At 40.4% G+C, this 25,873-nt stretch overlaps 1 protein-coding gene across 1 annotated transcript in view; it reads right to left on the bottom strand.

Moving 5' to 3' along the window:
- The window catches only part of LOC117040073 (ligand of Numb protein X 2-like), a 39,794-nt gene extending 31,492 nt beyond the window's left edge, over nucleotides 1-8,302 (bottom strand). Inside the window, exon 1 of the mRNA XM_033137618.1 lies at nucleotides 8,183-8,302. The gene's annotated coding sequence lies outside the window, so the exon portion shown is untranslated. The remainder of the gene's footprint in view (nucleotides 1-8,182) is intronic.
- Nucleotides 8,303-25,873: the final 17,571 nt, after the last annotated feature.

Here is a 25,873-nt window from a genome sequence, read left to right as displayed (position 1 = left end):
AGAACTAAAGCAGTTCAGCATGTGCTTATCTGGCATATTGTGGGTGGAAGCATATAAAAAGTCAATAGATAATAAGCAGAATAATTTAGGAAGAATAGTAGCTATCCACAATGGAAGCTGCCTTATAAAGTCAGACCATTTGTCCTATGTTAAGTGTTGTCTACCCTGATTAGCGTTTCATACAGGAAGCTTTATTCACCCATCTGGAGATGCCTGGGACTTTTTGCATCTGCTCTACAACCAAGCTATGGCCATCACCCTGAAGACGGCACACAATTTCTCATATACTGGTGATTTGCACATTTGTTACAAGAAAACCTATGACTCTATGAGAATTTGTTCCAAGAAAACCTTGGAAGTCTATGAGGAGTTCCTAAGTGTGAAGTACTGTAATAATGCACAAGCTCTCTTGAGAGACAGCTTGCCCACCATTACTAATATTTGTGTCGAGCTGTGGGCATGTTGTAGCATGCACACTTCACACAGGACAATGAGGACACCCAGGGAAACTTACCTGTGAATTTACTGTCTACCCCGAATCATGACCTAGAGTGCTCTGAAATGTTTAAGGGTTTCCTCAGAAGATTAGTCTATGGAGAAATGGTTCCCTGAAGGTTAAAATGTCTCCCATATTCTTTAGGAGTTCACCCTTATTAATAACTTTCTTTTTCATATGCTTCTTATAATTCCAATTCTTCCTATATAACATGTAAATTCTGATACTGTTGCCTAGGCTATTTAATATCTGCACTGGGGGTGAGGATCAATCCTGTGGCCCTACAATTGCGATTAGAAAACAATTTCCATGATCCCTACCTCTGACTATGTTGGTTGGGATTGATGGGAGTTGTAATCCAGTAATATCTGGAGGGCAATAGGTTCTCCATCTCTGAACTATGTGAAACCACTGAACAAGGTCATCTAGATATCTGAGGAGAGATGTCATCAATATGTAGATCTACAACTCTATTTTGCTTTTTCTTAGATTGAAGCTGTGAAAGTGCTGAACTGGTCCTTGAGTTGGTAATGGACTGGATGAGGACCAATAAACTGAAGTTGGATTAAGATGGAGGAAGTTCTGATGAGTAGTTCGTCTGGCTTCAGAAGTGGATCCCTTTCTGGATAGACTGCCCTCTCCCTAATGAATCAGAACCAGATGCTGAGCTGCCCTTATACTCAGCCTTAAATTTATAAACCCAAGTAGTTTCTGTATCATAAAGAACATTTGACTAACTAATGATGGTACTAAACATGCCCAGAAAGAGATAGTGTGACTAGCTTACCCATGCTCTGGTAAAATCTCACTTAAAGAGTACTCTATAATGCATTGTACAAGGGCTGCCTTTTAAGACAACATGGAAACCTCAGTTCGTACAAAACAAAGAAACTAGATTTATGATTAGCATATGAAGCACATCTCAGCAGCAGTGAAATATCGGCACCAATTCCCAGTCCATTTCCAGGAGCAATTCAAATTGCTAGTTCTCATCTTACCAGGCTAGAATCCAGATATATGAAGGACAATCTTCTCCTGCACAAACCTGTCTGAGTATTAAAGTCTTTCTCAAGGACCATTCTCTGGGTCCCTACACCTCCAAAAGTAAGATGGCCAATGGCCAATGAGAGGAACTTTTCTGAAGAGGTACCCAAGTTATGGAACACTTACTGTGGGAAGGCTTCCAGCACTGATTTATTTTTAGCATGCATGGTAAGAACAATTTATTTGCCCAAGTCTTTCAGATTTTTAGTTTTCTAGGCTTTTATGCTGAGTTTACTGTACTGCTGGGTTTTGTAATGCTAAAGACGTTGTTGTTTATGGTGTTTTTAAGAATTCTGTAAACCACTCAGAATGTCTTCAGACTAAGGAGTGAGGTATACAGCTATGTTCAAAGAAACTTATTTCCAGGTAAGTATCAGCTACAGGTAAGTAGCCGTGTTGGTCTGCCAAAGTCAAAACAAAATAAAAAATAAAAAATTCCTTCCAGTAGCACCTTAGAGACCAACTAAGTTTGTTCTTGGTATGAGCTTTCGTGTGCATGCACACTTCTTCAGATAGGTAAGTAAGTATAGGATGGAAGCCTAAGTGAAAATATTAGAAAATTACCCTATTAAACTTCACGATCAGCAGCTAAATAATGTTTCTACTCTGTCTTCCAAACTAAACAACTTTTCCTTTTGAAAGATACTGTCCTCCATTTCCAAATGCGCTTTGAACTAACAAGCTGTTTTGATATATCATACTTTATTAAGTGTCGCCATTCTTTTTATTGATATTAGTGACTTCACAAAGAAAGCACCCAAACTTAAGGCTCAAGACTGAACAAATAATGTCTCCTGCAATTAACATACAAAATCCCAACTAAAAGCAAAAGTTAAAACCTAGGATTTATCCAAGTAACTGCAGCTAAAAGAAGAGTTGCCAACAAAATGGTTACCTTCCAAGGATGTGGTAAAGTGTTAATAAATGGAGACCATTTGTCTACTACCTAATTTCTTTGAAAAGCCCACTTCAAAACACATATCATCCTATATGTTTATCAGAAAATTCCACTTTACTTAATTTTAAGAGAGATAATGCTAAGTAATTACCTTACCTTATGAAGCTTTAGCAAATTATAATGCCTACAGCCACATTTCTAGCATGTTCTTTCACTCCTGTCCAATCATGCTATACTAGATAGCGTCAGCAGCCTCAGACGTGTACTTCCAACATTGGGAAACTGTCCATATTAACAGATCACAGGCACACACTTTTTGTCACCTATTATTTAGTCATTCATGAAGACTGCCTAGTAAGAAATCATCCTTATCTAACACAATTTGAAAATGTTAATCAGAATGTCTAGCCAAACAGTCATAATTGTACACTTCTCTCACCTATCATTCTTCAAGACAGCACAGTAAGAAATGCTCCTTATCTAATATAATTTGAAAATGTTAATCAGAATGTCTAGCCAGACAGTCATTAATGTAACAAAGCAGAAATAGATAGTGCATGCCAGGAACAGAACAATGAGAAGAAATAGCACTGTGAATGATACTGTGAATTTTCTGCTTCCCCCTTAGAGTTTCTCAAATTCCACATTAATAGGGCAAGGTCTCAACACCCCACGCAACTCCATACACATCTATACTATCATGCACAATTCCATACACGGCTCTCACAATCACTATTATATGTCTTCATTCCACTACTTTATCATCTAGCCACAACCATCATGTTCGTCTGATACTCCTTTTCTGTCCTTTGTCAAAAACACCTTTAACCCTTGAAAAACAGCAAAACAGCTTCTGGTAACTAAAACAAATAAACACATTTATTTAGCATAATTTATTATGGACAGAGAATACATTTTCTTTGGTGCAGATGTTTTAGGCACAGAATCTACACATTATTATAGAACCATTTTTAAAGTATTTCAACCCATAACTTTGTTCTTACACATTTACATAAGAGCCACCCTGCTGGATGAGACCACTGGCTTATCTAGTCCAGTTATTGTTTCTCACAGCAGCCAATCAGATTCTTATAAGAAGTCAACAGCAGGACATGGAGGCAAAAGTACTCTTCCAGAAAGTAGCATATTGCTAACATGTCTAGTAGCCATCAATCTGTCTTACTCTCTTTCGACACCATCTACGTCGGTACCATCATCACATCTTATGGAACTAATGTCCATGGTATAGGTGAACTATGTGGATTGCAACAGCCACAGCAGTTTCAAGAGAATTCCTAAGGCCCAGTCTAAGGTTTAAGCCAAGGTATTAAAAATTACTGGATTTACCTGTATACAATTTCAGTAATCAGTAAACTTTCATTACACTAGCCAATGGCCATGGTATCATCTAAGAACAAGAAAAGAAAAAATATGAGCAATCGCCACAATTTCACAGTCCCAAACTTGGCTACATCATAGGTGTAAGCGACTACATATTAGAGCTTCTAGGTAGTAATACTCCCAACAGTTTTCAGGTTCTATGTTGGATCACTCCATGCTCATAGCTGTCAACTTTCCCCTTTTTTGCGGGAAATTCCCCTAATCCAGCACCGTTTCCCACTGCAAAAAAGGGAAGGTTGGCAGCTATGGCCGTTTCCCAATGCAAGAAAAAGGAAGGTTGACAGCCGTGTCCATGCTCCACCATAGTTCCATATACTGAGATGGTCCTGACATTGTTCACCGAGCCAACCTTGACCAAACAGACAACATCTGACAAACAATGGGCTGAGAGCAGCTGTAAAACCAAACCTTAAATGAGGCTTTGGACAAACTGTTGCTTGGCATGACATTCAAACCAACAAACCAGATTTTGGTATCCCATACATCAGAATTCACTTTTTCTCTCTACAAACAATGGATTATTAGGCACTCCCTTATTTGTTCTAGGATACACAAAGAGCACCAAGAATTATACAGTTAGAAAAGCAAGCATGATTGCTCCCCTTAACATTATCTTTACAGAACTCTCACGCTAACATTTCAATAAAAATGCTATGGATAGTATATAAAGTAGTCTTTGTTATCATCAAGAAAACACCTCCCAAGTGACTAAAAAAATTATGTACTCTGCTCCTGCGCTGCCCACAGCATAGCTCAGTCAGTACAGCACAAGACTCAATCTCAGGGTCATGGGTTCAGGTCCCACATTTGGCAAAAAGATTCCTATATTGCAGGGGACTGTACTAGGTGACCCCTGTGGTCCCTTCCAACTCTACAATTCTGTGATTCTATATTTCTCTGTGGTTAATCCACATAATATGTAGGTAAGGCTCTATTTAATTTTCTTCTTCAACCATCCTTTTCAGTGAAGAAACATAGTTATTATATTGCCTCGAAAGTCAAAGTCAGGGGTTTAACCAGCAATTTCCTCTGTAAGACTTGGGCTTTTGGAAGATGAGGTTTTTGAAAGCACAAAGCCATCTTTATCTGCAATATATGTAGAGCTCTACAATCCTTCTCTTTCATTTATCACTAGCTGGAAGCTGAAATGAGAGAATCTTATATTTACGTCTGTCTCTCATCTTTTGACTATGAGCTACAAAAGTAGACTTTGGACAGGAGAGATCATATTCATCACAACTTCAATCAGCTCACAGGAAAATAAACTGATGGTTCATAAGAAAGGAAGCAATACATGACACTTAAGAGCCTGGATGTATCTCATTAGTCCCACCCTAGTAAAACAGCATAAGAAAAACATTTCTTCTTCCTTGTCTTTACATTTTTCATGCATCTTTCACTTTGTTATTCATTGTCTAGAGTCATAACCATGTTCATCTGTTGCAGCAAAAACAACAAAACAAATCTTGTGGCACTTTAATGACTAACAAATTTATTAAGGCATAAGCTGTCATGGTCCACAATACAATTCATCAGATGCATGAAGTTTTATCCTGAACTCTTGATCTGACTGTTTATAATTCCAACATGCCACCCCGTGGGTATATATATACCTGCAACTCAGATAACACCTCATACATCTGATTAAATGGCTGTATTATACAAAAGCTAATGCCATAATAAATGTGTGTGTCATTAAGGTGCCAAAACACATTGTTCTTTTTGTTATTGTGTCACTATTTATTTTCTCAGTTGCGTATTTCGAAAACAAAGGCCATTGAAATTGGCCCCATTTGAACATCACATCATGGTTAATGACTTACCATGCTCATGCCTAAGAGGGCACAGAATAAGCAAATCATGATCCCTGGTTCAGATGCAATGCAGAGCCAGGGATGCTTGTTTGTTTCCCCCCAGCACTAGTGAGGAGCATACAGAGCATACCATTAATTATGATTTACTATGTGTGAATTGGATCACTGTGTTTATTGCACAAATGTGTAATTGCTCATTTAAAAATCAAGACAAACTGTGCAAGCCGCCAAATTCCCTTTCTGCCAGGGTAGAAGAGGGTTAGATTGAGTGGAGGCGCAGTCCTGTTCTCCTGCACTTGTGGAGTAACACCAACATCACTCTGCTGTCACAGAATTGTCTCTTCTGCCTGCTTGCACTGGAAAGCCTTGAAAAATGGCATTGTGAGGTGCACGGAGAGGCTACATCAAAAAGCCCATTGGGTAGCAGCCAGGTTTTGGATTGTACCTGGAGTGAAGTAATGCTTACGTAGCAATGGGTTTTGTACAGAGGCTCCAAAGAACTCCACAAAAGAGAGCCAATTCAATTATTACCTGTTTCACAAAACTGAAGGCAAACAAGATTACCTACCAGTAATCAAAAAGGGCAAAGTCCAAACTCAGATTTACATAGAAAAAGGCAACTGTGAATCAAAACATTATTTCAGAATACTGTTTATTCTACATTAGCTTTGCAACTAGGTTTCTTTTTTTGGCACTACAAAAAAGGAAAAATGGTAAATTAGGCAGAAGTAAATATACCATATAGAGTTAGTCATAAGAGCACATGGGGTGGGTGTGTTGTGATCACTGCATTTCAGAAGCAACTGTTAGATTTTAATACATAACATCACAATTAATCAGGATTTAGACTGCAATATTATACGCATTTCTCTAAACAGGAAAAACTACTGAGTAGGCTTGCATATGACTCCTAAATAGGATGCAAGACTAAACACTTACTAGAAGGTAAACAAATCCCAGTGACCTTGATGTGATTTGCTTCTCAGGAAACGCTCACCGCATAACTAAAAACTGCTATCTCCCAGATCTATAACAGAAAACCTACTCAGAAGTAGCCCTACTGAGTTCAATGGGACTAACGCTTAGTTAAGCCTAATTAGCTCTAAATCTAATTGTTTTTACCAAGTTTGTGAGTGCTTGTCTTAAAAAGCTGGATAGAAATATACTAAACACATTCATCAGTGTTTGTGATAGCCATGGGTTAGGCTGCACAAACTGTGAGACACCAAATATGACCATACCAGCCTGTGTGTATTTATTTTAGCCTGACAAACCCATCCCAATCACCCAGTATTTAATAGGCAGGTAAGAAAAAAACAGAGAATAACTCGCCAGTGACTGCTGGGTTTGCTTGCAGTTTTGGGAGATCACAAGTTGTTACAACTATGGCAGACATGCTCTGTACAATCTAAACTTGCTATTGCATCAAATGACGGAATAAACCCACTTCTTATGTCACAAGGCAAAAAGAGCACCTAAAACTTATTAAGAAGTCACTAATCCATAATAATTGCTCTTGCACTGTTGCTGGGTGGTTCAAAACACGGTTTGGTTTCTGTGTTGATCACAACCATTTCAATAAGATTAATATTAATAATATAATGTATTTGTATTATAAAGCACCTGAATCTCTACTGAGTTCCACCCTTCCCATTCATGTTTGTCCATGAACCAAGGACATAGTTTCTAAACCCTGTTGCACAATTCTAACTACTTGCATTTTTATCTTGCCCTACCTCCATGGGGGATCAGGACCACATTAGCGATGGAACCTCTCTCCCCAATTTATCTTCACAACCACCCTGTGAGATGGGACAATTGCTCACTCTTAGCTCGACCTAAAGACACTGAGGGCGACAAACACATCACAGAGCTCTGAACTAGAAATTCACCTATACACAAGTATCATGAAGGGAATTATGGGGGGGGGGGGAGAGAGAGAGAGACAGCAGAGAAATAATAATCCGCCAAGCATAACCCCCATTCAAATTAACCTCCCCCACTAATCCAATTTTTTAATCGGAGTTTTGCAAATCGCCTGATTAATTTTTCTCAAAACAGAAGTCAGCGAATAGTTAAAATAACAACAACAACAAACAACAACAACAGAACTGAACTGAACTCATCTTCACCACAAACCAAGTAACATTTTGAAGCTCTCCCTGACCACATGAGTCATTTTTTATGCCTTGTTGCTGCTGCTGTTGTTACTATTATTGGTTCCACACCCCTCTCACTCTCAGGGCACGGAAGTCATCCTGAGGTGGTCAAAGGAGAGCGAGAGAACTCGGCGATCCTTTCTGAAAGGAGCCGCAGCGAAGAGTTCCTGCCTTCCTTCACAACTTACACTTCCCATCCAAACCCCGAAACTTTTAAACTCTAACGTGCGGGGTGGTGTGTGTGTGTGTTGTGGTAAAAAATTAACGATGTTGGGTGCGTCTTCCCCTCCGCGCTTGACCCGGTCTCAATCCCACGGCAGCTCGGGAGAAGGAGGAGGAGGGAGGAGGAGGAAGAGGGAGGCGGACTCACCTGGTGGAGGTAAGGCGAGGGGGAGAGGGCTCCTCAAGCCCGCGGGAGGGCGGGAAAGGCGCCAAGGAAAAGCGCGGGCTCCCGGCTCTCCTCAGGGGACCCGCCGCTGCCGCCGAACCCGGCCCAGGTCCTTCGGGCTGAGGCAACGTGGCTGCTTCGCCTGTGAGTTTCCGGGCGGAGGAAAGAAAGAAAGACGAAACCACCGAGAGGGCGGAGAGAGGGAGGAGGAAGAGGAGGCGGATGCCGCTCAGGTGCCTCAGCTTGCCCGCCTCCACCCCTCGAAACAGCCGCCGCCGCTGCTGTTGCTGCCGCTGCCTCTTTCCCCGCCTGCCTTTGCCGCCGCCCCTCAAAACAACGCCTCACACGCGCGCCCGGCTGGTTGTCCTCCCCGGCCAGGTGCCCTCTCCCCCCCCCCCCAAATAAGTTTCCTTTCTCTGTCACACACACAAAAGATGTATAAAATGAATGGCTGGCTCAGATGCCACCGCTCTTGGCCAAAATGTAGCCCCAAATCGCAGGCTACAGCGCGGTGCGGACGCGGTTCGAGAGACCTGGGAGACCAGGGTTCAAGCCGCGGTGAATGGCCCCCAGGTCGTCTTTGCCTGCTCTCAACCTAACCTACCGAGCAGAGTTGTTGTGAGGCCACCTTATGCTCCTTGCAGGTGCGGGGGGGGAGTTATTTATTTCATATAATTCATACACCGCTTGATTGTAACACACACACACACACACACAAGATGTTTATGAAAAGATATCCGCAACGCTACTTTAAAATATAAAAAAGTTAAAACATTCAAACCTCCTGATGGGTTCCTGCACTTACACTTGTAAAAGGTAGAGGGACCCCTGACCATTAGGTCCAGTCAAGGACTTACAACTTACACTTACAACTTACACTTGTAGCCCAATCCTAAACGCACATCCTAGGGAGTCAGACCCATTGAACACAATGTGCTTTTGTTTTTTCTTGTCTACACAGTTTCTCCATCAGTCCTAAAAAGTGGTGGGGTGTTACATAAACTGTGCCCATTTTATATTTATTATCATTTATTAAGTTTGCATCCCACATTTATACGCATGTCACCCCAGACTCCCAAGTGGTGTGAGATTTCAAGGGTTCCAATCACTTCCTTAAGAATGAGGCACAGCGGAGACTGGTATCTTTATGATAAATGGTTTATTTACACATATATACAACCTGAGCCTACAATGGAGGCAGTGCCAGATTAAAGCCTGTGGAGGCCCCTAGGCAGTCCAAATATCCAGGCCCCTCTTGCAGATTATCTCCTAATACGTTTTTTATTTTACCAACCAATAATTCTAATAAACCAATTTTGATCCATTGTCGTGGGGCTCCTAAAAGGCCACCTGGCACTGGATGGAGGGGTTCACAGCATTAACACTCCAAGAGGGCTTTGCTTCCCCCATAGCCACAGCCTTGGATTTAAACATAAATCACACAACTCTGGCTTTCCAACCTGTTGCTTTCTGCTGTTAGCTCCTAGCTCACATCTCTCAACTCGCCTTTGTCTTTCTAACTACCAGCCAGTTGAGGAAAGGGCTCAACCCATTTATTGTCTGGCACAGATTCACTTCTTTTGTTCACTTAATGGCCCATTAATTAGGCTTTCATCTCACCAGGAATTTGAATCCTTGTTTACATTTTAACACTTGGGTCTTGGTATACAGCCTACTCCCCTGCACCAAACTCATAAAAATATTCTGTGAGGAGAAAAACAGCAACTGGTCCTAGGTCAGAGAACTGACCTTGAAGTCAAACTGTCCAGCCACTGTTTTATGGTGTTCAGATTTGCAAGCTTATCTAGATTTTCATTTTTCCTCTGGCTTCCTTTGCATCAAGAGGCCCCTGAGCAGTAATATTACAGTAAGACAAAAATATTAAAATATAAGTCAATATACATAAAAAGAATTAGCATAAATCCAAGGAGCAAACAAAATTCATAGTGCTGTTATAACAAGAACAGCAAACCACAGTCTTAAGAAATACAAACACCAATTTAAACATCTTCTATGGGATGCTACCTGAGAGGAATTCTTAAAACTTTCTAGCCCTTTTCTTGCCAGTAATTTCATATTTTGTAGGGTTTTTTAGGATCCTTGTGCTATCTTTGTTGGCAAACCTATCTGTTCACTACCCCAGGCACTGTACTACATAAAACATTTGGCATTTCATAGTTTCATTACCTAACCAGCCTATAGCAATATATAGGATGCATACCCATTACCTAGCACTACTCTGTTCCCCTTTTAACCCATGTATAACATTTGTATGTCATCCTCCCCAACAACTGGCATTTCTCCCTGCCTATCATTTATTTGCACAGTATCCCACACTATCTTCCCCTTGATGCACAAGGGCCCCAATTAAGGATACCCAAATATTCCTTTTATGCCATTCAGTCCATGTCCCAGCTATCCCTCATTCTTGGTAGTTTATTTAAAAATAAAAGATACAAGATCAATAATATAATTATAAATGTTCTTCATTATTTTAGACATATTGATCAATATCATTCATTCTTATAGCTGTCATCTGGAATTCATCTTACCCTATGCAATCACTGGTATTGTGATTTTCAGACACTTGTTGGATCATCACCTCATCGTGGTGAGTAGGCTTGCATGTTCCTATGACACTTGTGAGCAAAGAGTCTTGTATTCCCAGTAGGGTCACCCAAGGCAGTAAGGTGAAAGGGGAGGAGCTAGACAAAGAAGGATCCAAGAAGTCCTCAACAGCAGAACAGGCAGAAGGTAACAAGTGGCATGTTACAATGGCTGTGAAGGCAGATGAAGGCTGCAGCAGATAACAATCTACAGTGGTGCCCCGCTAGACGAATGCCTCGCTAGACGAAAAACTTGCTAGACGAAGGCATTCGTCTAGCGGAAGGCTGCCCCGCTAGACGAAAAAGTCTATGGGGCTGCCTCGCAAGACGAAAAATTTTCGTCTTTTTTTTTCCGTTTTGCGGAGCGCGGCTGTCATTGCCGCTCCGCAAGATGAAAAACCCGCTAGACGAAAATTTTCGCAGAACAAATTATTTTCGTCTAGCGGGGCACCACTTTGTGATACTTGTGCCATCGTAATAGAGCCTAACTGCAAAAATTGTGCGTTGGTCTGTGTGCGCTGCTCTACACACATAAAACAAATTCATGCACAGGTGTCTTCCAAAACCCCATTCCAAACCCAAAAATGTCCCATGGTGATCAGCAAATGGTAACAGGGGCAGGACTGTGAAATCTGGAAGCCCCTAGTCATGAACCAGCACATGGATACATATTCAGTCACTCTGACCTAAGGAATGAGGCAGTTGAGCAGCTCCACAGCTGTGTCCATGACTGAGCAGCCCTATTTAGGATCCACTCTGCTCACCCCCAAAAGGCGGAGGGGCTAGAGAAGGTTCCCTAAACATAGTCTACCCTCCTTTTCCCCTGACTGGATTACCACACCCAGTGGGGTCACCACCCAGTGGTCGTAAGACAATTGAACTTTGGAAGATGGAATATATGGACTTCGTTGGATAACACAGATAATGAGCATCCCGAATGCAGAACTGCCATCATTGCAAGAGAGTTGTGACGTTTTAACATTGATATTGCAGCACTTCAAGAAACTCGAAGAGCAGGAGAGGGACAACTGAAGTAAGAAAAAGGAGGCTACACATTCTTCTGGAATACATGAACAAGAACATTGAATACATGGAGTAGGCTTTGCTATAAAAAATGATCTTGTGAAGCTCTTGTCGGAAGTCCCTACTGGCATTAATGAGTGCAGTGTGGTGTAGTGGTTAAGAGCAGTGGACTCATAATCTGGTGAACCGGGTTCCATTCCCTGCTCCTCCACATGCAGCTGCTGGATGACCTTGGGCTAGTCTCTCATCTTTGCCTCACAGAGTGTTTGTTGTGTGGGAGGAAGGGAAAGGAGATTGTTAGCCACTTTGAGACTCCTTAAGGGGAGTGAAAGGCAGGATATCAACTCTTCTTCTTCTTCAGTCATAAATACATACTACTGAGTTTATTGGAGCTTACTTCCTGGTGACTGGCTATGCATAAGATGGCAGTCATGCTTTTTTCTAATACATGGAGTATTATGCTGCACAGAGCTGCTCTTTAATGTGTGTGCATGTTTGTGTGTAAATATTAGATAAATACATCTGCATTTTTAACTCTCCCAAGGGAAATTGCTATTGGGGCTGTCATGATGAACTGCTGCACTTCAAAATTTACCATAAAACATCACTGCAACTGAAATTCTTTAAATAGCTTCTCTAGAATCTTCTTCTTCTTCTTCTTCTTCTTCTTCTTCTTCTTCTTCTTCTCTGCTCACCATTTTCCCACATAAATATATCCAAAATGTCCTACAGCATAATAGAAAAATGGATAAAAATACATCAATACAATTACAGTCACTTCATTTTGAAACGTATGACAATCCAATTCATTTTGTTAATTCATTTTGACATAATATTTAAAATTCCTCAAAACCTCACAGACAACTTTCAAAATTTTACTCAGCTGAAAACCTCAGCAGAAGCCCTTACTAACAACAAGTACCCTCTGCTTTTCTTCAGTACCTGCCCATTTCTCAGCATTAGATCCTGTGTCTCTGCATCTCTTAACATGTAGGTAGGTAGGTTTGTCTTTCATTTTTCTTCCTGTTCTGTGGTGTCATATGTCTCTATATGTCTGAAACAAATGGACACACCCTACTGAATAAGATGAGACACCAGCACTGATTATGAAACAGTTTGCTCTGAGCTGAAACCACAGGATACAGAGCCAAATAAAAAAATCCCCCCAGGTTCACTAAGATACTTATGTTGGTGGAGTACAATAATGGTTTCTAAATTAAGCTTTATTCATAAGATACTGTTTGTTTTTGAAGTCAGAAATATACCTACTGATAAAACTGTACCTGTACAACCTCACAGTTGTGTGTGTTTTTTTAAAAGAATACCTAATGAATATTTCCCTTCTTATCTGGATAAGAGCTAAGAGGTTCATTTCCACTAGAACTGTGTTACTTGTTCTCCTTAAGAATGCATGGATAGTTTTGGAGAGGCTTCAGCTCATCGCACCACAGAGCAGTTCCCTAATTATTCAGCCACAGCGGCAGATAATATGCATCATGGGGCATTTTCTTTTGCCTCCATCGTCAAGACATAACATACACCAAGAGCCACAGGAGGACTGTAGCTGGGTGGAATAGTTTTGAATCCAGGGTATGTCCCCACACCAGGATGGGTGTGGGTGGGCTCTGTTAGCCAGGCACATCTGAGCCGCTAAGGAGGGGTACTGCAGGAGAAGTATTGCATCATGGCCAACCAACACTTTTGCATGCTGTTGTTTAGTTAACTCCTCCAATAATGCAATTTGCCCAACCTTACTATGCCAGTTATCCATGGTGGCTCCAGTGTCATCCTTCAAGTATCAAGCAATAACCAACTGAGCTGGCACAAATAAGCTTCCAATAAGATGTTTAAATAGCACTCCCACATTTATTCCCTGGAAAAAGTGTGCCAAATCAGAGGATTTTACAGTTTTTTGCCCTGTTATTTTTTTCTATTCATTTCATTAAAAATCCCAAAATTTGGAAACCTTACAACAGAGCCACCACATAGCCAACTTTTCTGTATCCTTTCCAACACACAGGAGTAGCAGAAGGATTGAAGTATTTGGTGCAAAAGAACAACAATTTTTTAAGCATTGTCTGTTAGATGGATACAGGTGTTGACTTAAAAATAAAGGTTCCAAAAATAGAAGACCAATGGGTATTTTCAACATTAATAGACCAATCAGATTCCCACACTTCCTTCAGTTTGTCTACTGTGCCAAAGTCTTTATCGATCAGTTGTTGCCCTACTAAGGATAGTGGCTCAAAGACCCGGCATTTGCTTACACTTTCCTTTAATTTATATAATTTAAAGATTTGGACAAATCCCTAGCTAAGGCAAGTGAAATTTGGATGAAATATCTAAATCTGTAAAGACCTGCCTGTTCAAAGTTTTTAATATTAAATTGCCTATCATGTAAGGCAGAGTCAAGGTAATAATGTAGTATTATTTAGAAGGATATGTTAGGTAAAGGACTTTATTTTCTGTGTTTCTGTGAGTCCCTGCCAAAGTGAAGTCTGTTTCTTTTCAGAGAAGTGACATAACACCATTTTAACAAAATGAATGCTGTCTGTATAATCCAACCTAAGATTCCCTTTTCCACCTACACCCACTGATTTATTTGCCTTCTTGCCATGAAATAAATTGGATGTTGAATCTGGTTTGACTCATAATAAATCTTAAATAGAGGAATGTCCCAGCCTTCTTCAGAGGCAGGTCTGTATCTATGAACTTTAGAGGTTCTTGATCTCTGACTTTTTAAAGTTAAGAATTCAACTATACTCTGCCAGGAGCTTAGTACCGAGGACAGAATCACTGTTGTTAAAACAAAAAACAAAAATATACAGGCAGGACAGCTTGGGAAGAGCACCTTCTTTATAGCTGCCAGACAGCTGGAATTTTTTAAATTTAGTCTGTTCCATGGGCGCAGGAAGGGCAGCTGACCCCCTCAAACAAGTTAATAATAAAAAAAAACCTTAAACTGACCGACCGAGTCACAGATAGCTCAGTTCTGCCCCCGAAACAAAAGTCCTCCTCCCCCGAAAAATCCTGGCTACACCCATGGTCTGTTCCACTGGAAGTATTTTCTGCCATATGACACAATAATTTGCTCTAAATGATTTATGCAGATGCTTATATACCCCAAAGTATTAATTATAGAGAGAGGAATACCTAACATCTGGAATAAGGAAATTTGGGTATATATTCAAATACATCATCTGACATCGTATGTCTTTCCAAAATTCACTCAAAAGCCTGTTCTCATTACAAAAATTTCCAACTCAGATATGAGGTAGGGGAACAACTGTCTGGAGGTCTTGTAGGAGGAGCAGAATGTCATCAGCATAAAAGCTTAATGGCTGTTCTGTGCCATTAGCATTAATGCCTGTGATACTAAGGTTGGACCATAGAGTGTTAGCCAAAAATTCAATAACTAATATGAAAAGTTGGGGGACAGTGGGCAGCCCTGTTTGGTACATCTCTCTCTCTCTCTCTCTCTCTCTCTCTCTCTCTCTCTCTCTCTCCCTCTCCCTCTCCCTCTCCCTCTCCCTCTCCCTCTCCCCCCACAAATCCAGATCATTAGCTCATATCTATCCAGTGGTAGGTTGAATAAATAGCATGTGGCAGTAAATTTGAGGCCAAACCTATAACAAGAAAGAGAGCTTAATGAAAAATTACAATTAACAGGGTCAACATTTTTTGATACATCCAGGGCCACTAGTATTAGGGGTGTTTTGTGTATTTAATGGAACTTCATGAAACTAAAGACCCTTCAGATCAGCTATATATCTTTGAGGGATAAGACCCAACTGGTCATGATTAATGTTCTTTCCAATATGTTAAGTCTGGTAGGAAATAATTTAAAATTTATATACTTTTTAAAGTGCTGAACATAGTATGGGTATAGTATGTTTCCTTCTCAGTGCTTTGTTTTTAGAAAGGTAAATATTCATATCTAGGAGAAAAGCTTAATACTTTTTCTCAATAGGAAGATAACCCGTAATACTGAGGCTTGCATGCCAAGTATAAAGATTAGTAGTATAAGGCTATGATCTGGGCAGCATGAATAGTAATTGCAACTCAGTGGAATACAGCCCCAAATCTTACACTGGATGCTTGGTATCAATCACTCTGGAATATAGCTATAATGGGAAAAATTACGAATAATTTGAGATTTTGACAAGGACTAGAACCGCCACACACTTTTTCTGTGATTTGGCATCCCTTTATGGCATATGCAGTGGAACTATCATTTTCAAGGCAGCCCTCATTGCAATTCTGGCAAATCTGGAAGCAGATTTGATGGTTTGATAACTTTGATATTCTTAGTTGGACTTTGTTTTTGTTTTTTAACCCATTTGCAACCGTACTCATTCTTCATGCCTGTTTTATAGTTTTGTTTTTCATCTTTTTAATTTTTATTTGTTATAATAATTGTTCTCTGTGTTTTATATACATCATAACATATAATAATATAAAACTTTACAAAAAAGAAGATCGCATAAGGTTAATAATGTACCAGACTTTTTTTAGTTTATTCAGTTTAATAATATTCATGTCCACTTAATAATCTTTTTAATGAAACCCAATGCTATAATTGCTGTAGTTATGCAGTCATTATGATCTCACGGCAAGCTTAAATTTGATTCTGGAAATACGGCAATTATTTTAAATTAATATTTAATTTCCTCTCATTTTGTTCCACTATGAAACATTATTCCCTTCTTTAAAATAGGGAGCCACTATGATATATTTGCTAAGGAATTGATGGTAGTCTCTCATTTAAATTTCACACTTGCTTTGTTTTGAGAGTAAAGCAACAGAACTTGCAATAAATTACCTAAGCTCAATTGCCATACCTAAAACAAACTCCCCAAACTAAATGAAAACATCATCTTCTTTTTGGTAAGAACTTCATTTTTTTCATCCATTATAGTTGTGCAAGTAACACATCATCGTATCTTAAAATATTCCTGTTTTTGCACCTGTTATTTACTGAAGTAGATAAATGTATGAATCATTGTTGTGAAGTAGATAAGAACCACTGACTCCTATGGAGAAACCTCCACTGATACAGAGTGCAACCAAGGGACAAAGTACCGGTACTTTTTCTGTTTGTTTGGCTCTCCCACTTTTATAGGGAAGGGCATTTGTGCAGCTAGAAATCTGCTAAAGAAAACAAACCCAACCTGCTATAGAAGTAGAATGGTCAGCTGGACTAGTAAAAAGCAGGACAGAGTAGCATGCCAGGAACAGAGGCATACCTAGGCTCCCTTGTGCCCTTGGCAAGGAACTGTATCAGGGCAAACCCCCACCCACCCCTTACTCACTTGGCAATGAGATGTATTTGTGCCTCCCTCCTTGTAAAGCAGCAAACGAGTTGCCTGGGGAGCTTGTGAATGGGCAGACAGGCTCCTAGGTGCTCCAAGCCAGAGTGGAGTGGTGTGATTTTTGTGCTCCCCTGCCCCTGCATTGGGGGGGGGGGGCGGCGGCATGGGACAACCTAGAAGAAAAACTTCCAATTGGTAGCACGGTAGCCATGATATATGAATTTCTCCCATTTAGTTTGCAGTTCTCGTACCCTTAGTGGGCTATTGCTGTCATAAATGTTCATTAAGCAGTATAGACTCTTGGCTTTCCCTCTTGTCACAGAGAGTTGGTGAACAGATTTACAAAAGAATGGATGGAAACGTAAAGGGAGGGGGGGTTGAACCTGGAGACAATGTTCCTAGTGTCTCCTTCCATACATTAAACATAGTATGCATAAATCTATTTTTGATAGTAGTAGTGTTCTTAATTCTAGTTTTAAAGAAGTGGTAGACTGTGGTTGGGGTATTATCTATTATATATGTTTCTAATTGTACCCATTGCTCAGAGTCACCTTCCAAGATGAACAGAACCATGTTTGACTTCATGAGCAATATAATATTATTTCAAGTTAGGGACTCCCCAGCCTGATGAAGAAAGGTACAAAAATTTGGAATTTATCCTGGTTTGTTTTTTGGTTGGTTTTTTTTTACAGGAAAGGATAAATGGTTTCCTTTTCCACTTACAGATGTGACTAAGGAGGATCCCGATGGGAAGAGTTTGGAATAGGTATGTAAGTTTCTCTTTATACTTTTTATTTATAAAACACTCTTTATTTGTACTAGTAAGATACAGGCAACAAACCAAGCAGACCTCATGGCTGGGGGAAGCATCAGGTGAGATAGAGGAGAAGGGCAGAACAGGCAAGGAAGAGAGACAGCAGGCAAGAGACCTGGGCTTGTAGCAGGGGGTTTAAGTGGGTGAGGGAGCTGGGCTTGCGGTGGTAGTTGGTTTGAGAAGTGCAGTGCAGCATCACTGGGAAGCTGTAGAGGTTTGGTGAGTAAAGGGAGGGGATTAGGGAAGGGGGCTTGGGCAAGGAGTAAGGAGGGACAGACTTTGGTGATGCGGGTTGGAAGGGGATTGGTGGGGTTTTAGGGGACTGGTGAGCAAAGCAACCTGGGATGTCAGCCCCTAGTAAGTTCATTTTGGGGTTGGGTTGGGTTTTGGGATGGGTATTTGGAAGATGATTCTGTGTGAATTTGTTTTATGTGTTGAGATCAGTGCATGCAGTAAGGCTCTATTCTGATAGCATGAGCATCATGACAACTAGTAGATTCTTATCTGGTGCAGCCTTCATCCGCCTTCACAGCTGTTGTAACACACTGCTTGTTATCTTCTGCCTATTCTGACATTGAGGACTTCTTGGATCATTCTTTGTCTAGCTCAGAGATTTTAAACCTTTTTGAGCCCATGGCTCTCTTAACCAACTACAATCTTTCTGTGGCACCCCTGTGGTGCTTAGAAGCCCAGTTATGTCACCCCTTTCCTGCAGAGCTGGCAGCCTCTCATCCTTTTTTGAACACCCTCCCTTCTGGAGTGTTCCCCCAGCCTCCTTTCCTCTTCCCTCTCCTCCAGGCAGCTGTTGCTGCCATCCCTGGTCTCTGAGCTGCAACCCCCCCACCCAAGAGAGGTGCCTCCTAGAGGCACCATTCACCTGCGGAGAATATAGCCATGGCTGCTGCAATAAACAGGTGTGCAAGCCTTTGGGAAGCAGAGACATGAGAGGATGTCAGAGGAGGGAGGGAAGGAAAGAGGGATATAGGCCAGTGTTGCCTGCTACACCCCTGACCATCATTCAAGGCAACCCAGGGTGCCATGACACACTGGTTGAAAACTACTGCTGTAGCTCCTCTTCCTTTGACCTTACCACCTTGGGTGACCCTGCTGGGAGTACAAGACTCCCAACAGCTTCGCTCACAAGGAGCACAGGGACATGCAAGCCCATGCACCATGACAAGGTGATGATCCAGCGAGTAAGCAAGTTGATAAAGGTTTTTAAGGCAGCAAATGCATATGCTGATCATGTGGGCTGAGATATTATGAATAAGTATTATCTATTTGTTGGCTAGATCAGAGTAATATTCTATGGAGAGGTGTTGTTATACATCATGACTGATGTGAAAGCCTCATTTGCCTGTAATTGTTTCCATAAAACCTCATATTTGCTTACTTTGTCACTGGGAACATTAAGTAGGTTGGATGTAAAGACAACAGTGGCATTTTTAGCAATTTCAGCAGGCAACATAAGTGCCTGCCTGCCATATCTGTGGGGAAATTATATGTTAATTGTAATAAATAACAAAGTACTGTAATGGACAGCAGCACAAATTTGAGAAAAGCTTGGAGAGGACACAAAAAGGATACAGGGAGATAATGAAGAGGCACTTGGCTGGTTCCACCTACGTTTCTGTCACTGCTTAAGTGAAGGGACATGATGTTTCCAACATGGTTCTGTTCATGTTGCAACATGGTAAGAGTGAAAGGGCAGGGGGATAAATCTAAATGTCTGAATAATTATTATGTGCTGCAACTGAGATTCCCACATAAATGGCTGCATCATATAAAATGAGCAATTAGCTAACAAATTGTTGCCAAATTGTTGCCTTGTGGAAATATATATTCAATAAACACAATAATATAAGGACAAGCATCCATTAAATTTCATTTTGTAATGATGCAGTAACTAAAAGAGCAGTTGTGCTTTTAAAGGGGATTTTCTAAGCATATTATTACTTGCTTCAGTGTTAGTTATATTTATATGCCTTGTGTATGACTATGGAAGTAGCAGTCAAGGTAAGCACTAGACCACATACTTTCCTAGGCATAATTCATAAATTTAAACCCAATATCTCTTTCCCATGCTTGACATGCTTTGCCTCCACCTTCATACTTGAGGTCCACTAGGAATTTAAATAGTGTAGAATTGAGACCTCATTGCTGTCTTGTGCCAGAATTAGAGAGATCCTCAAATAGAGTCAGTGAGCATGATAGAGCCTCAGATGTATGCATCCTGCACAAATGCGGGGACTTGAGCTAGGTGGAATCAGTTGTGGGCTGGAGATCAGATGTCTCACATTTGAAGCTTGTATGGCTTGCACTCTGTCAAACAAGTCTCTGTCCAGCAAGTCTGCTTTCTGAAACATAAACAACTTTAATGCCCATACCTCAGTCTTTAAGGAAGAGATTACCTCACACCACACCACACCACACCACACCACACCACACCGTGCAGTGACTTGAGATCTATCTGTTGCTCCCAAATGGAAAGATTTACATATAGACCTACGTTATAAAAAATAAATAAATGGAATTGGCTATTGCCAAAAAGGTAATACACAATTTCCATGTTGCTCAAAGCAAAGAGAAACTAGACACTTTCTTTACAATTTGGAGGCTTATTTCATATATTAATGACAATCACAGGACAGACCAATTATCACCCATTCAACAACAGATACTATCATAACATCAACATCTGAACATCAGATAGCAATACTAGAGAGGTTAATGGTTGTCTTTTTCATCTCCACTACAATGGACAAACAAAACTCCACCCAGACTCCTTCCAATCACTCCAAGTTGCACAATGGAGATATATAGGATAAAATATTTTAGAGGCTGCTAGTGTCCTTACACCAGAGCATCAGAATTCTTAACTAATTTGTAATCCAACTGAATCACATTGTGTTTTTCTAACTTTTCTAGCTGTTGTTGGACTGTAACTCCCATCAGCCCTAGCTAATAGGATCAGTGATCAGGGATGATGGGAGTTGTACTCCAACAACAGCTGGAGACCCAAGTGTGAGAAACACTGTGAGGGCTAGGGAGGTGGTAGGATGGGGAATATGGGATGTTCCTTTTCTGTTATTATGCCATACTTATTGTTTTCATTTTTAGCTTTATAAAATTGCATCAAATCAAATATAATAAAAAACGGGGAGGGGGAAAGTAGGTCTTAAAAATATACATAAAGGGTTACCACCACATCTGTATTTTTCTCCTCTGCAAGTTTCGTGTTGTGGGGAAAATGTCCATGTTTGTTGTAAAAAGCCCTGCTGTTTTGCACATTGTTCTCTTAAATTGAATATTCATTTGGGATCTGTAAGGCCTGCATCACTACTTTTGGAAATGGAAAAAGATGCAGACTCACAGTGACAAAGCCAGGTTGGAGCAAGACTGACATTGATTGGAGTCCCTAAACCACTCTGAATTTGTCTCTAGACAAGGTGAGCACCTTTGCACAGGGTGAAGACACCCTCTGCTGTATGAACAAAAACAGAAATTAATGAAGTCGTACTGATGTGAACAGGATGAGAGGGAAACTGTGTAATGCACCAAGGGAAAAAAAACCTCTTTATGATAGTCTAAAGGGGTCAGGTGAACACAACTTAAGTAGGCAAGAGAAGGTTAAAACAGGTCTTTTTTTCTTTTTTAATGGAACTCAGGAAGTAGTGTCTGCAAGTCAGTGGTCAGTTTGCAGTATTATTATGGTATATGGCATGCTTAATGCTGAAGATGACAGCAGTTTCCCAAGGCAGAACTTGACCTGACTTTTTACCCATTTATGGGCAATGAATTTTTTTTAAATATAAATTTGCTAGCTGTTAAATCAAGGTTAATCTGCTCTTTTGGAATAGTTTCTACATTAGATTTTAGCATGCATACAAAAGTTCAGAGACCAATTAATCAAAAATTTGGGAAGACTCACACCAGTACAAAGAAGAGAAAACATGCCAGCAGAAGCTTAGGGCGCTTCTAGACTGTCACTATTTCAAAATGCAATTCAACCACACAGCAGCAAATTCAGGCTGCACAATCAAAGTTGTCTTCTTTATTGGACTTCTTTGTGATAAGGGAACATGTACACCCACCCTTGTGGATGTCAGGAGCTAGAATAAATCTAGATTGATTAATTGAGGATGAGCATGAACAATTCCATATTGAAAAATAATGCATTTTTTTGCTACAAACGTGTGAGTATGGACAGTGTTCTCGAAGCTACTAACATGAGTTTGGCCAAACTACGAGAGGCAGTGAAGGATAGGCGTGCCTGGCGTGCTCTGGTCCATGGGGTCACGAAGAGTCGGACACGACTGAACAACAACAACAACAATGTTGCTTCGGTGTTGCCCCTGTAGAATTCACTGGGGAGGAAGATAGGGGAAAACATTAGAATCATTTTTTTCCTGCCTGCCATTGCCTCTGCCTCTACCTACTATTCGTCTCCCTGCCTTTTGCTCTACCAGTTTCAATGGGTGCCAGCCAACACTGGGCACAAACTATAAAGCTGCCAGTAGAACATTTGGGTTTATGCTTTGTTCATTTTCATTTATGCCAACAACTCAGTTTACAAGCATTCCAGTTTGTTCAAGTGAGATCTTTGCATAGTTTCAGTGTAGATTAAAGTGGTCATTCCATATCAGAGCATCAAGAGCAGCTTTCTACCACCTGGTGCCTACCAAATGTGACTCCAGTCACCTCTAACAATTGGCTGTGCTAGCTGGGGCTGGTGGTAACTGGAGTCCAAAACACCAGGCTGGAGGAAAACTGGACTCAAGTGTTTCTCTATATTTGCAATCACAAAGGTTCCCTATTTGGTAGCAGTGGAAGTTCCAGCCATCACCCCTCTGAACAGGTGTAACCTGGCAACATCAATGAGAAAATGGGTTTGCTATCTATTTATACATAAGGTTTATATACTGTCTTTTCCACACAAAAACTGGAGCTATCAACTTTCCTGGCATGGAAAATTATTCTATTTATAGTTCCATAAAGGAGCTGCCAGCCAGTCTCAGTCACAGGCTTGTGGCCAGAAATGTGGCTGACAAGGTGAAGGGAGTACTGGGAAATCTTCACAATGAATGTGAAATGAGCTGAATAATGTTTACAGTGTATATTTAAAGTGATGTAAGACACAGTAATAGAACCAACATTTAAATATAATCAAAATAAGTTCAAAGTGTGTGTTTTTTCAACTATCCCTTGATCTTTGCACTCATTGGCCTGAAATTCTAGAAATCAGGAACATGCTTACTTCTTACTGAATATTTGGGTAGAGTACTGATTGCTGCATATTTCCTCTAGCAGATGGGCCCTGGGTACAGTCCAAAGCTACATACATGAGGCCACTACTTGGCTGAAACTAAGGTAGTATCACTGATCAGCACCATGTTGTGACCCTGGAGAACTTCTGCCAGCGTAGGCAGTATTGATCTAAAAGGGCCATTGGTCTGACTCAGTATGAAGCAGCTTCCTGGGTAGAAAAATTAAAGCTGGAACTTTAGGAAGGGGAACATGGGATGTTTTGGCGGGTAAGTTTCATCACAATCATGGATCTCTACTTTTGATGAATAAAAAACTTCTGCTTTTAATTACCTCAAGCCTGCCAGCAGATGTCAGTGTAGATTTACAGAACAGGAAATTCATCTGGCCAGAACAATAAACATTGCAGTAACTGATTCAGGCCACAAAGCAAAATCACTTCGATGCAGATTCAAATTGAAACTCTTGAGAGTTTCCTTCTCGTGTTGCTGGAGTAAATGTTGCCGCAATAAGGGAATCCATATATGATGTTTGGGTGAGGTATAAAAACCTATTAGAAAGAAAAACACCTTGGTGGCTATCCCCCGTGGAAGCAATATCAGTTGAAAGATTAAATATGAAAGGAAAATGGGCCACCTATAGAGAGATTTTGATGGAAACTGATAATGAGTTAGAAATGAAACCATTTGATGAAGTTGGTGATTTATCAAGTAAACAATATATTTAACAAAGACAAAAAGAAAAATGGCTTTGAAACTACAAGATCAGTGGCGGAGCTTCATGCTCTGGCACCAGGGACAGAGAGCAGGTGGGGGCATGGCTGGCACGCGTCCTGGGGGCGTGGCGCACCGCCTGCGGGGGTGTGGTGCCCAGCATGGGAGGGGCAGCCACAATGGCACCCCACCGGGATTGTGGTGCTGGGGGCAGTGTGCTCCCCCCGCCCCCCTCTTCCTCCGCCAGTGTACAAGATCTAAGCTAGAAACTGTTGGGAGGTAAAAGTAAAATTCTGTCAAAAATGTATAATTTATTATTAGAATGGCACACAAAAGATGAAGAGGTAAAAGAGGTAATGATAAAATGGGTGAAAGACTTTGGATATAATATTCAACTTGAATCATGGTCAAAGTTATGGAATGTAGGAATTAAATTTACGGCATGTATGGCATTGAAAGAAAATATAATGAAAATGATATATAGATGGTATTTAACTCCAACTAAATTAGCTAAAATGTATAGAATGAGAACTAAGAATTGTTGGAAATGTAATGCTAAAGAAGGATTTTTTTACCATATGTGGTGGACATGCGATAAAGTTAAATTATTTTGGGAAAAGATTTATAATGAGTTAAAAAACATGTTTAGGTATACACCCCCCCCCAAAAAAAAACCTGAAGCATTTCTGTTGGGTATGACAGAAGAGGAAATATCAAAAGTTGACCGGAAATTGTTTATGTATGCCACTACAGCAGCTAGAACTTTATTAGCCCAAAAGTAGAAACAAAAAGAATTACCGACAGCTGAAGAATGGCAAATGAAGATGATTGACTATGTGTAACTGGCAAAGCTGATGGGAAATCCAAAACCAGAGCGACCAAGTGTTCCAGAGAGAGTGGAGTAAATTTATTCTATATATAGACAATCATTGTAAACATATAAAGACACTAGCAGGACTGAGATAAATCTCACAACATTAAATAGAAAGAAGCTTCTACATGTGCTTAAAGACTAAAATTATATTAAGGCAAAAGGTAGAATTGAGATGGTATAAATGTGTGGAAATATGATGTAGGTATACAAAAACCAGACGACGGGATGGAAGGAAGTTGAGTGGCTCAGTGGAGCTAAAAATTTGTAAAAGGAAATAAGATGTTATATTAATGTTAAAAATGGAAAACCAATAAAATACACCAAGTCATTCTTCTAGCCAGTTATTAGGTATTAAGAACTGATCTGTCCACAACTATGGGAAGATGGCACAAGGAAGATAATGAACAGTAGGCTCAGCATTGTGGAACAGACCAGAAGCTTAAGGCAACACCAGACCTTGGACAAGGACTGGTTCAGAACCATGATTAGCAGTCCTGCAGCTGAGGCAGAAGAGAAGGTTGTCTCAGCACTAGCCTGGAGTAGCTAGCAGAGCTTTATAACCAGGACTGAGTAGTCAAGATAAAAACTCCGCCCCCTGACTGCCCTGACAGCAAGAATACTAATTGCAAAAAATTGGAAAGTGAAACAGTACCAACAACAACAAAAAAAGAGTGACAAGATATGCTATTTGATTACCTTGAATTGGCAAAAGATGCGATTAGGGGCCAGTCTAAACAAAAACCTCAAAAAGAGTGAGGAAAGTACAGAGATTATTTTTAAAAAGAGTGCCCTCAAATTAAAACTTGCTTTGAGTATTTTTTCCAAACAAAATACGATTTACAAGTACAGCATATGGAGAAAGGTAGAAAAGAAGAAACAAGAAAGAAACAGTTTATCAAGTATAAAATCAGACCCACGTTGAGGAGGAAGAAAGTCTATTAGAATAGAATGAGAATAGGAAATAGAAAACAGGATAACATAAGTCCGTGTGCAGAAACTTGCTGCTTTATGGATATATGTTTATCATTTGTTTTGTGGTTTTTCTGTTTGTTCTTTAAGTGTGTGT

The sequence above is a fragment of the Lacerta agilis genome, chromosome Z, assembly GCF_009819535.1.
Source record: "Lacerta agilis isolate rLacAgi1 chromosome Z, rLacAgi1.pri, whole genome shotgun sequence".
NCBI classification, from domain to species: Eukaryota; Metazoa; Chordata; class Lepidosauria; order Squamata; family Lacertidae; genus Lacerta; species Lacerta agilis.
The sequence above is the reverse complement of the archived record's forward strand: the minus strand, read 5'-3'. Positions and strand labels throughout refer to the sequence as shown.